At 56.9% G+C, this 10,936-nt stretch overlaps 1 protein-coding gene across 6 annotated transcripts in view; it reads right to left on the bottom strand.

Annotated features, from left to right (window-relative positions):
• RFX2 (regulatory factor X2) overlaps window positions 1–10,621 on the bottom strand; it is a 91,220-nt gene extending 80,599 nt beyond the window's left edge. For all 6 annotated transcript variants that reach the window (XM_045990194.1, XM_045990191.1, XM_045990193.1 and 3 more), the window contains exon 1: window positions 10,434–10,621. The gene's annotated coding sequence lies outside the window, so the exon portion shown is untranslated. The remainder of the gene's footprint in view (window positions 1–10,433) is intronic.
• Between the last annotated feature and the right edge of the window lie 315 nt (window positions 10,622–10,936).

Below are 10,936 nucleotides of genomic sequence, written 5' to 3' on the forward strand. Positions count from 1 at the left end.
CACCCCACACACATCCACCGCCACCACGGGGCCCATGACCTTGAACCAGCACCTGCCACTGGGAACAGCTCCCGAGCTGGGGAACAGCGCTGGGGAAATGGATCTTTCAGGAAGCGAGCCAGGGTTACAAATATTTACCTACAACCTCAAGGGGTCCTCAGTAACTACGTCCTCCAGCCCAGCAGGGCAGCCTTCCAAACCTGCCCAAAACGCGAGGGCCACCTGTTGAGGATGAGACAATTCTGATGGCCACGATGACCAGGATTTGTTTCACATCAACTTTCTGATCAGGTGAAATCTTTCGAAAGTTCCACAGCAGAACAAGCACGAATTGAGAAGCTGCAATTGGCTTAGACACAGAACGAGACATTTAATATTCTCCACTGTGTACACGGCTCCTTCGGAGGACCCAGCTGTGGCTGGGTTCTAAGGCTCCATCCCCCCAGCTAAGGTCCCTGCACTTTCTGGAAAAGAACGTGACTTGCGATTTTAGCGGAGCAAAAAGGGGAGTCAATGAATGGTAAGGGCCTTCGATGAAGATTTCTTTGGCGATTTGGTAAAGGAACACTACGTCTCGAAAGGACTGGAATGTTAATCTTGACTGAATCGAAAACATGGCGTTTTTAAGGATACTGGAGCTCAGGCAAGGGTTTCACGATGTCTGATTTCTGCTAAAACCAAAGGCTGCCGTTACCTGATGCGGGCCTCACTCTCGGAAGAACGCTCTGGGCTCCGGTGTCTGAGGCAAACATGAAGCCCCGTGGAAAGTGTGGCAGGCCCCGCTGCCCCTGTCTTCCAGGAGCTTACGACCCAGAACATTCCACAAAGCACTACCACATGTCCAAGGAGCCTCGGGCTGCAGCAATGCGGCAGTCACACCCCTTCTGGCCGAAGAATCCGAGGGTCCCCAATAGGGTTAACTCTCCCCCCGCAGGGGACATTCGGACTTGCCTGCAGACACAGCTGTTGTCACGACTTGGGGGGAAGGGGTGCGCGCCCCTGGCCGACGGAGGCCAGTGGAAGCTCAGCATCCTGAAGGCACTGGAGAGACCCGAACCTGGTCCTAACATCTGTCCGTCCGGCTCGCTACGTCGGGTCTTGGGCTTCCCCGGGAAGAGAGCCCCAGGCAAGGGTCCTGAGAGAAAAGATTTTGCTGAGTAGACTTGACAGTTCAGAGAGAGGGCAGCCAAAAGCAGGAGACCCGTGTAAGGTGTGCTGAGTCCATCTGGAGGACTGACCCACGAGGAAAAGGAGCTGAGGCTCAAAACGGCCTTGAACGCTGAGCTGAGCACCACGTGGTTACAGCAAAGGCCTGGGGGCTTGGCCTCTGGGAGCAGAACGTCCCCATGCGACCCTCTGCCGCGGCCCAGAAGGCGGGTGGGAGGAGAGACCGGACAGGAAGCATCATCGGAGGCCGGGCAGCCAGGCTCTGTGCACGGACAGGGGGTCGGCGGGGCACGCTCCTTGCTCCTTGGCACCCAAGCATTAAGTACTGCTTCCAGAGCTGGGGGCGGCCGGGGCGCCTGCCCACGGCATGGGGAGGGACGAAGACTCCGGTCACCCCTGTGGCTAGAATGAGGACAGACGCCAGGCTTGGGCAGACCACCCAGGTGGGAGGAAGGTGGGAGCCTGCCATCCCGGGGGCGGGGGGGGGGGGGGACACCATGTCGCTGCCCTGTCGCTGCCTTGCGGGCCCTCTGACCCCCGCCCGCCCCCTGCAGTCTGTGACATGAAATCACCGCCAATCCAGGAACCTTTGCCCCCCCCCACCCCCCCGCCCCAGAGGGCACTGTCCAGCCGAAAGACGTGTGCCCAGGTGTAAAGTGGGATGAGCAAGCAGCCAAGTCACGCGGGGCTTCCAGAAATACTTTCTATGTCCTCCTGCGAGGCATTTCCAGAGCTGCCGGGACAACCAGGCCGTGAGTCACACAACGGAGAAGCTGCTGAAAGAGCTCCTGTTCCCGCCGTAGCTCAGCTGCCACGGGCAGCCGGCCGTTTCCCACTCCCGCGGCATCTTCGACCGCCCTCACCTGGCCCCCGAGGCTACGGGACACACTAAGTACTCGACCGAGCGCGAGCTCCTCGGAAGCTCGCTGCAGGGGGGCGCACATAGGACAGAGACTCCCGGAGAGCAATTCATACACAGAAGTCCCCACGAAGGTGAATTCTTCTAGAAAATGAAAAATTATTTGAAAAATCAGAAGCATGGGGGCGCCTGGGTGGCTCAGTGGGTTAAAGCCTCTGCCTTTGGCTCAGGTCATGATCCCAGGGTCCTGGGATGGAGCCCCGCATCGGGCTCTCTGCTTGGCGGGGAGCCTGCTTCCTCCTCTCTCTCTGCCTACCTGAGAGATCTCTCTCTCTGTCAAATAAATTAAAAAATTTTTTTTTTTTAAATCAGAAGCATGGGCGCCTGGGTGGCTCAGTGGGTTAAAGCCTCTGCCTTCGGCTCAGGTCATGATCCCAGAGTCCTGGGATGGAGCCCTGAATCGCATCGGGCTCTCTGCTCGGCAGGGAGCCTGCTTCCTCCTCTCCCTCTGCCTGCCTCTCTACCTACTTGTGATCTCTGTCTATCAAATAAATAAGTAAAATCTTTTAAAAAAAAAATAAATGAAAATCAGAAGCACATACTTGAGGCTATCTTCCGTGGGTCTGGGGTTCCAAATCTATTTTGACCTGGAAGCAGGCTACATCTGCCCATGTTCTGAGGATGGAGAGGGGGAAGCGCTGCCTGGCCCTTCCCTTGGGTTCTCACCGGCTGGGCAGGAGCAGGAGCACCTATCTGCGGGCTGGTAATGTCGGGGGCGGCTGCTTCCCAGCCCTTCCTCTGCGGGTCACCCTTCAGACAGAAACGCAGCCTAGAAACACGGCACTGCTTCTAGAAGATAAACAGTTTGCACTGTAAAAATTAGAACAGAACTGGGTGTGACGACAACTCTAGCAGCGGACTCTGTCACTAGTAGGATTTCAACAGTGTGCGGCGGAGACAGGCGCGCGGGAGCCGGGCCTCTGTCTGTGGCTGGGGACTGGCTGTTTCCTTTCCTTCCACGGGGCGGGTCTCGTCTAATCCTCCTGGTCTCTACGGACCTCTCTCTCCTCGGGGCTCGGTCCTTGCCTTGCTCCCCTTTCCGCCTCAAAATCCCTTCAAGATCTCCTCCGTCCGGCATTTGTCACAGTAGCCAAATGGTGGCCACAACCCACGTGTCCACTAGCGGGTGAGTGGGCGGACACGGTGTGGCCCATCCACACTCCGGGCTTTCATTCTGGCACACGCTCGATGTGGGTGAACCTGGAGGCCTTTGTGCGCAGTGAGAAAAGCCAGACACCAAAGGACACATGTTCTAGAAACGTTCTAGAAACATCTAGAAAAGGTAAATTCAGAGGGACGGAAGGTAGATTAAAGACTACCAGGGGCCTGGGAAGGTGGCGAGGGAACTGGGAGTTTCTGCTCCTGGGGACAGAGCTTCTAGTTGGGTGACGAAGACGTTTTGAAACGAGGGACCACAGGCCGTCGCGAATGCACTCAGTACCGCCAAACTGCACACCTGACTATAGGTAAAACGGCAAATTGTCCGTCCCGTGTATTTTGCCACAATTTAAAAAAAAACCACTTTCCTCTGCTGACTCTTCGTTGGTTCCTGCTTCTGTCCTCACTCGTACCCACTCCTCGGACGGCTGAGAGGACCACCTGTATTCTGACGGCTCCGAGGAGCTAACCCCCAGCCTGCACCTGCCCAGGTAGCTCCAGATCCTGCAATGCAGCTGCCTACTGGAAAGCCGTCCCCACCCGGATGTCCCCTTGAGACGCCTCAAGCCGGCTGAGCCCTCGAGGGAACTCATTACTTTCCCTGCCCGTGTGACACCAGCTTCTCCCGCGGTCCCTGACTCACCGCAGTGACACACTGTGCCAGATCCCCAACGTTGGGCGCCTGGAACCACCCCCCTGGACTCTTGGCCCAGTGAGTCCCTAAGTCCCTGAGCCCTGAGAAGGAGCTGCTGTCTTCCCCAGCGCCCCCTGGCCTGTGCTGTCCGGCAGGCCCCTGTCGCCCATCGCCTGGACTATGACTCCAGATTCCAGACCCTCCCAAATCGTGCCGGAGCACAAAGCCACGTTGCCACGGTCTCGGCCCAGCGCCAGAGACAAGCCCCACTCGTCCAGCCAGGGCTCAGCACACTTTTCGTGTAAAGGCCCAGACAGTAAATACTTTAGGTTTTGCTGGTCACCTTGTGCTTCTGTTACAAACACTCTGCGGTTCCCCTGCAGAAGCAGCCAGAGGTGGTGTGTAAATGAGCAGTCAGGGCTGAGTCCCAAGAAAGCATTACCCACGGGCACCGGCTGCAGGCGGGAATGGACCTGGGGGGCCGTAGTTTTCTGACACCTGCTCTCATCTCCCTTGTACCCTGAACCCAGCCCAACCGCCCCACTGTCCCCACCCAACGGCCTGCCCCACGGCGACGTCCAGCACCACCACGTCTGAGACTGTCTTCCTCTCCTCGTTGCGCTTGGTCTTTGTAGCCTCTGAGGCTGGTGCTTGACTCCGAAGAATGAAGGAACGAACAGAAGTCAGATGTCCAGAAAGCAGCTCTTCCAGTAAACAGCTGGCCACCACCGGGCAGCCCTGGACTTAGACCATCTAATTTGTACTCAGAATAGCATCCAGACTCTCCCCCCATGGCCTTTGGGGACCTCTGCTTTCCTCCTTTTGCTCACCAGGCATCAACCTCACGGCTGCCTTTGTCTGCCGCAACGGGGTCCCGCTGTGTCCTCCAGCCACGGGGCCTTTGCACCTGACCCCCACCCCAGGCCTGGAAGGCTCTTCCCTCTGACCTCCACGCGGCTGTTCCTCCTCCTCCTTTCAGTCTCAACTCAACTGTCACCTCCAGAAGGGCAACCCTGGGCCCAGTGGCCTAATTCTTCCACACGTACACACGCTCAAACTGTGCACACGCTCAAAGTAACTGCAGAGGCCTCGGTCTTACAGGCTTACTGCCCATAGCATGCCTGGGCCGCCGGGCACAGAAGTGAGAACAACCACTGTACCAGGGCTTCCATGAAGTACGATGCGTTTTTAACGGCTGTATGAATTTTTCCCCATTTTTTTAAACACGGACTACGGCAGGTGTGGTCTGACTCACAGTGTCTGATAACCCTTTGCTGTAATGTACCACCTAAGGTTTGGGGAGTCAACATTATTTCTCGGAAAGTCAAGGGAATCAAGAAAATTGAAAATAAGAAACAAGAGCTGCCAGGGCGCACGGCAGGGATTTCGAATGCACGAAACCCGTGTATCATAAGGCAGGAATGCGTTCTGGGGAGCGCGAAGGGAGCTCAGCCAGGAGCCGGGCCAGCCTGTCAGCTCCTGAGGGCCTGACTCGAGTCCTGGCATGTAAAGCGGGCTGGGTCTCACCTCTGAGTGGCGGGTTTCCAGGCTCCGACCAGGATGCACCCACGAGCCAGCGGGAACAGAGAAGAGAAACCAGTTTCTAGACGTCCCCGGGTGTCAGTTCTGCTGGCAGAGTTGGCCACTTGCCAGGGACCCCCGAGGGGGTGATGTTGGGTGATGCCAAGGGGCCTTGGCCACAACCAAGCCTGGGGGACTCAGGCCTTTGTTGGTGGTGGTTCTGCCGAGCGCTAAGGCTTGCGGAACGATATCTTTGTCCCAGGGAACTTCTACACTCACGAAGGCCACTGACCACCCCCACCCCGACCCCGCACGCCCCCGGGAATGACAGGGAGGCTCATCGGCTCCATCAGGCAAAACACAGTTTCCTAATGCCTCCTCGGCACTCGCACGGGTCAGAAAACCCGAGAACACCATCCCCAGGCCAAGACAGCTCGTTTACTCCAGAATAGTAGCAACGGTGAGAAAAGAGCAAACGGCCCGTCTTTGCGGCCCGCCGACTCGCGGCCAGGCCCAGGGATGCCCGATGACAGATAGTGTGATTGCCTAATTCACTAGTTCACGGGCGCCGCGCCTTTCCTGGAGCGCCCGGCACCCCCGCCCCCGGGGCTAAGCAGCAGAGACACCGCACACGCGAGCCCTTCTCCGTCCAATCCAAGCTGTTCCGAGACGCAGGGGCGGCGGCATATGGCAGGTAAGGAGCGACTGTCCATTTCTGGGTGAGCCTCCCCCACAGGTGGGCGGGAAACTGTTTATTTATTCATTTAACCAATACTGACTGAGTGCCCACGCGGCGTCCGAATCGTGCTCCGCCCGGAGGAAAGAGAAGTTAATAAATCACGCACAGCTTCCTCCCCTTAAGGGGCCCCCTTCTAATGGGGGCCAGATGGCGATAATAAAAATGAATGTGCGTTACGTCATTACGTCCCGCACGCGAGTGACAAAGGCTAAGGAAAAAGACAGTGGGGAAGGAATCTAAGTGGGTGTCGCTTTTGAGTGGGTGGCCTGGGGAGGGGCCTGAAGACAGGGTGAGAGCACCCCCCCCTTACTTGGGTGAAGAGCTTTCTAGGCAGAAAGCTTGAGGAACTCCCAAGAGGCCTGAGGGGTTGAAGTGGAGCGATGGGCAAGTTCAGTGTCAGGCATGAGGCCACAGAGGACTGGGGTGGAGAGGCCCAGAGTGGGAAGAGACTTTGGCCTTTGCTCGGGGTGAGACGGGAGCCATGGGAGGGTTCTGCGCTGAGGGAAACACAAGGAAGGTAATATGACCCCCTCCTGCACCCCGACCTGGCTAACAAACAGGCCGGGGCCATCCATCCATCGGGCCTGGAGCGGGGACTGGGAGCGGAGGTGGTGAGGCTCGGTCAGGTTCCAGATCGCCACTGATCGGTACGGTTGGACCATTTGCTGATGGTTCGCGAGAAAAGAGGCCGACGACCAAGTGCTGGCCTCATCCACCAGGAGAAGCCGGCCGGTCCTCACTAACGGGGTGCAGGGCCTGGACGAGCAGATTGAAGCTCCCATGGGGAGCTCGGTTTGGCCACCTTGTGCTTAGGTGGGCTGTCAGAAATCCATCTATGAGAAAGATCTTCCTCGTTCTCTTAGGCAGACCATGCCTCCCAGGCCCAGACGATCCCCAGACCTGTGGGGCTCTCTCCCTGGCTCTTCTCCCCACCCTCTGTCCCCTACTCCTTATCCCACGCACCCTAATTCTCTTCAAGGAAGAGCCTGGGTCTTCCTTCCCTTCTCCCCTCGCCCCCCACCCCTGTAAGGATTCCCTTGCGGCTCTTGCGTTCTCCAAGAAGCATGTCAGTGGTTGTCAGTGTCCTCTGTCATTCCCCGCGCATACTCCGTTCATTCACTCATTCAGCAAAGGAAGGACACCCCCGGTGCCAGGCACGTGTCTATAGAGAACTTGGCCTGGGACAGAGACTCATCCTTTAAATGACAGAGAGGGAGTCCAAAGGCTTTTTAAATACATCAGTCCACAATCCCTTATAACAATGCCGATCTCCAAGAGGCTCTGAAAACTGGAAAATTTTTTGTCAGTTTGGCACAGATAAAATCTGACCCGAACTGGATTCAGGTTCTGGTCCTTACGGACCCACTGGGTGGAATGTCCGCAGCCTGGAGTGGAAATGCGGATGTGTCTGCGGGGTGCCTCGGGCCTTACACCTTAGGCCCCCCAAGTCTGGCAAGGGTCCCAACTAGCAAGATGATTTCTTGGCGAACTTTCCTTGTCTTTTAAATAGTTCACATTTTACAAATAAGCATTATTTAAATAAGTGGTCACCTTGCAGTTAATTAAAAAGAGTCAAAGTGATAAGATACGGTTCCTACTGGCCCTGGAATTTTACGAGGAAAACAACCGCAAATGTCTATAAAAATCTCAGCGGTACATTCCAAATTTTGACTCAGTTATAACATTAACCGAAGTTCAATTAATTAAATATCGATGAATAAGAATTAATTTAACTCAACTCTGAAAGTTCAAATTAGCTCATAGGAATGAGATATTTCCCAGCATCTGCATTTCTGGTGACTGGCCCCAGCCCGGCCATGCTTTGGTGAGAAACATGCTAAAAGCTGAATATTAAGGTAATAATGTATGTCCTGGGGCGCCTGGGGGGGCTCAGTCGATTAAGCGGCCACCTTCGGCTCAGGTCCATCTCAGGGTCCATCTCAGGGTCCTGGGATGGAGCCCAACAGCGGAAAGTCTGCTTCTCCCTCTCCCTCTGCCCCTGCCTTGCTCGTGCACTCCCTCTCAAATAAATAAAATCTTTGAAAAAAGAGGCAATGTATGTCCTTAGCCCAGAGTGCAAATATCAATAGAATTTCAAAGAACTCGTTCTGTTGCTTAGTGTAATTAATAACTGTCCCCCTGCTCCCAGATGCTCCTTTGGAGTTTATCCGGCACACAAGAGGAACGTACCTAAAAGCTAAATAATTCAGTTTTGCTTTTACTGCAGAAGCAAACGGTATCTGGACTCACTCCCAGCCTCAACCAGCCGAATAGCCCAGGACCACAGACACAGTCGGCTTGTCCATCATGTATCGGAAATCTTTTTTTGAAAACTACCCAGTCCCCTCTGGTATTTACCAAGCTCACTGGCTGGCCAAGATAGCAGTGATCAGTGACTAAAGAAACTGGATTCTTGGTTGGGGGTGGGGGAGCTCACATTTTTAAACTCAAGTGGGAGAAAGAACAGGCAGCCAGCCCTGATACTCCCAGGATGGAGGGTAAGGGTCTTTACAGAAGCACACAAACAGTGTTTCAGAGCATGAAGCCGAGGGATAAAAACATATTGACAATATGCGCAGGGGGAAAAAAAAAAGGTTTTGTTGTTGCTTTTGGGGTCATTATTATTAGCATAATGATTTAGTTGGGGGAGTCTTAGTTGAAACCGAGTGTCTTACATAAAGTTTGATATTTTGGATTTGCCGAGATAAAGCTGGCTGGGAGGGGAAAAAACTCAGGGAAGTCTGCACCGCCGGTTAATCGCACCGAGCAAGAAATAGTTGTGTTATGCGCGTGCGTGTGTGCTGGGGGTGCACCATGAAAACAGCCAGAAGCAGGCAGGAGGTCTATGGAGAACGCGGACCTGGACTCCCTCCCTCATTCCTGCAGGGCAACCAGGAGGTTAAAATTAGGACGGTGAACCACCCCCGCCTCCGCTGGAACGGCAGGGGCACCTCGGCCCCAGGGGCCCTTGAAATAGCCACTAGGATGGGGAAACCGAACTTTCCTAGTGCAGCAGCGAAAACAGCCAACAGGGACCGGTGGGGAGGGAGCCCCTGGCTTCTCTCAGGAGGGGAAAGGAATAGCGTATTTGGGGGGCGGGGGGGGGGGGGTGTCTGTGTGTCTGTGTGTGCCGAGTGCGCTTGGGGGGGGGGGAGGGGGAGTTAGGGGTGGGGTTCAAATTCACAAACACACACGCACTCACACAATCCCAGGAGAAAATGTCACCGAGCAGTTTTGGGCCACAGGTTAGGCTCTTTAAAAAAGTAAGTCAGTACATTAAAACACACGCACGCACACACACACACGCACACGCACACGCACACAACTTCTGGGGAAACTCTCCTCGCTTGGAGATCAGTCCAAATAGGGGAGCGGCGGCTGTGCAAAGGGGCTTCCCGAGCGGGGTGGAAGCCCTGGCGGGCACAGGATCCCCCAAACTCTGGAATGTGGGGCTCAAAGGGAGAGAGGGGAGGAGGGTCCGAAGAGCCTAACCACGAGGATTTTTGGTAAAGAGGTGAGAAACGGGTCCCGGGGGAGTCTGATTCTCGGTGAGTCTGGGGCGAGTAAGGGAGGGGGGCGTTTTCGCCAAGACAAGCGCATCGACTTTTGGGTAAACAGTGAGAACCGGGTCCCACGGGAGCCCTCAAGCTCACAATTCTGGAGGGAGGGGTCAGAATGAGAAGACGGTCCCCAAGACACCCCAAATCCAGGAAATTGGGGCAAAAGTGAAAAGGAGTCTTCCAGGCCCTCGCGATTGAGAGGGGGGCCCCCGGGGACCCCAATTTCAGAGACTTGGGGAGTAAAAGATAAGAGGGGTCTGCAGGAGCCCCCAATTCCGGCAGTTTAAGGTAGGGGCTTGAGAGGAAGTGAGAGAGTGGTCCCTGGGCGCCCCCAACGTCAGGATTTGGGGGTGAAGTAAGAGGAGGTTCCCGGGAGCCCCACTTCAGGGAGTTTGAAGGTAAAAGTTTGAGGGGTCCCGGGGCACACCCAAGTCGGGGACTTGGTAAGAGTGAGAGGGTAAGAGCGAGAGAGGGATCTCGGGGGCCCCCACCTCAGGAAGTTTTCTGAAAAGTGAGGCGACGGTTCCCACTTGCCCCCGAGTTTGGGTAAAAGGGCGGAGGGTGGTTCCCAGACTCCCCCAGACGCCGCCGCGCTGCGAACTGGGCTGAAGGGACGGGTCCCGCGGGCGCGCCACCCCGGACGTTTGGGGTGAACGTCCCGACCCCCCGATCCGGATCCCCGCCGCCCCCCGCACTCCCCGGTCGGGCCGGGCCCCGGGCGGTCGCATCGGTCACCTGGAGTTCGGGCCGGGGGTTCGGGCAGCGGCTCCCGCGGCGGCAGCAGCGACGGCTGCGTGTTGGTCCCCGTTGGTAAGTAACAGTCTCCACGGCTACAGTCTCTATGGCGGCGGCGGTGGCGGCGGCGGCCGCTCCTCCTCCCGCTCCCGCCGCCCGCCCGCCTGCCTCGCGCGCCCGCCCGCCAGCCAGCCCGCCGCGATGGGGCGGGGCGTTGTTACCGGCAACGGTTACCAGGCTCCACGCCCCACCCCTCAACGGCCCGCCTACGCCCGCCTCCCACGGGCGCCAGGAGGCCCTGCGGTACTCCATTGGCTGCCCGCAGTGTCCGTCAGAGGGGGCGTCCCCTTGCGAGGATGAGGGCGAGGCTTGGCCAATCGCCGCGAAGGAGGGCGTGGCTTGGCGGGAGGAGCGCGCTGCTCGGAGGGTTGGCGAGCGGGAAGCGCGCGGGGCTCCCGGTGGGTGGCGCTGCTCCCGGAAGGCTAAATTTCGGCGACACTAAT

The sequence above is a fragment of the Meles meles genome, chromosome 20 (genome assembly GCF_922984935.1).
Source record: "Meles meles chromosome 20, mMelMel3.1 paternal haplotype, whole genome shotgun sequence".
NCBI lineage: Eukaryota > Metazoa > Chordata > Mammalia > Carnivora > Mustelidae > Meles > Meles meles.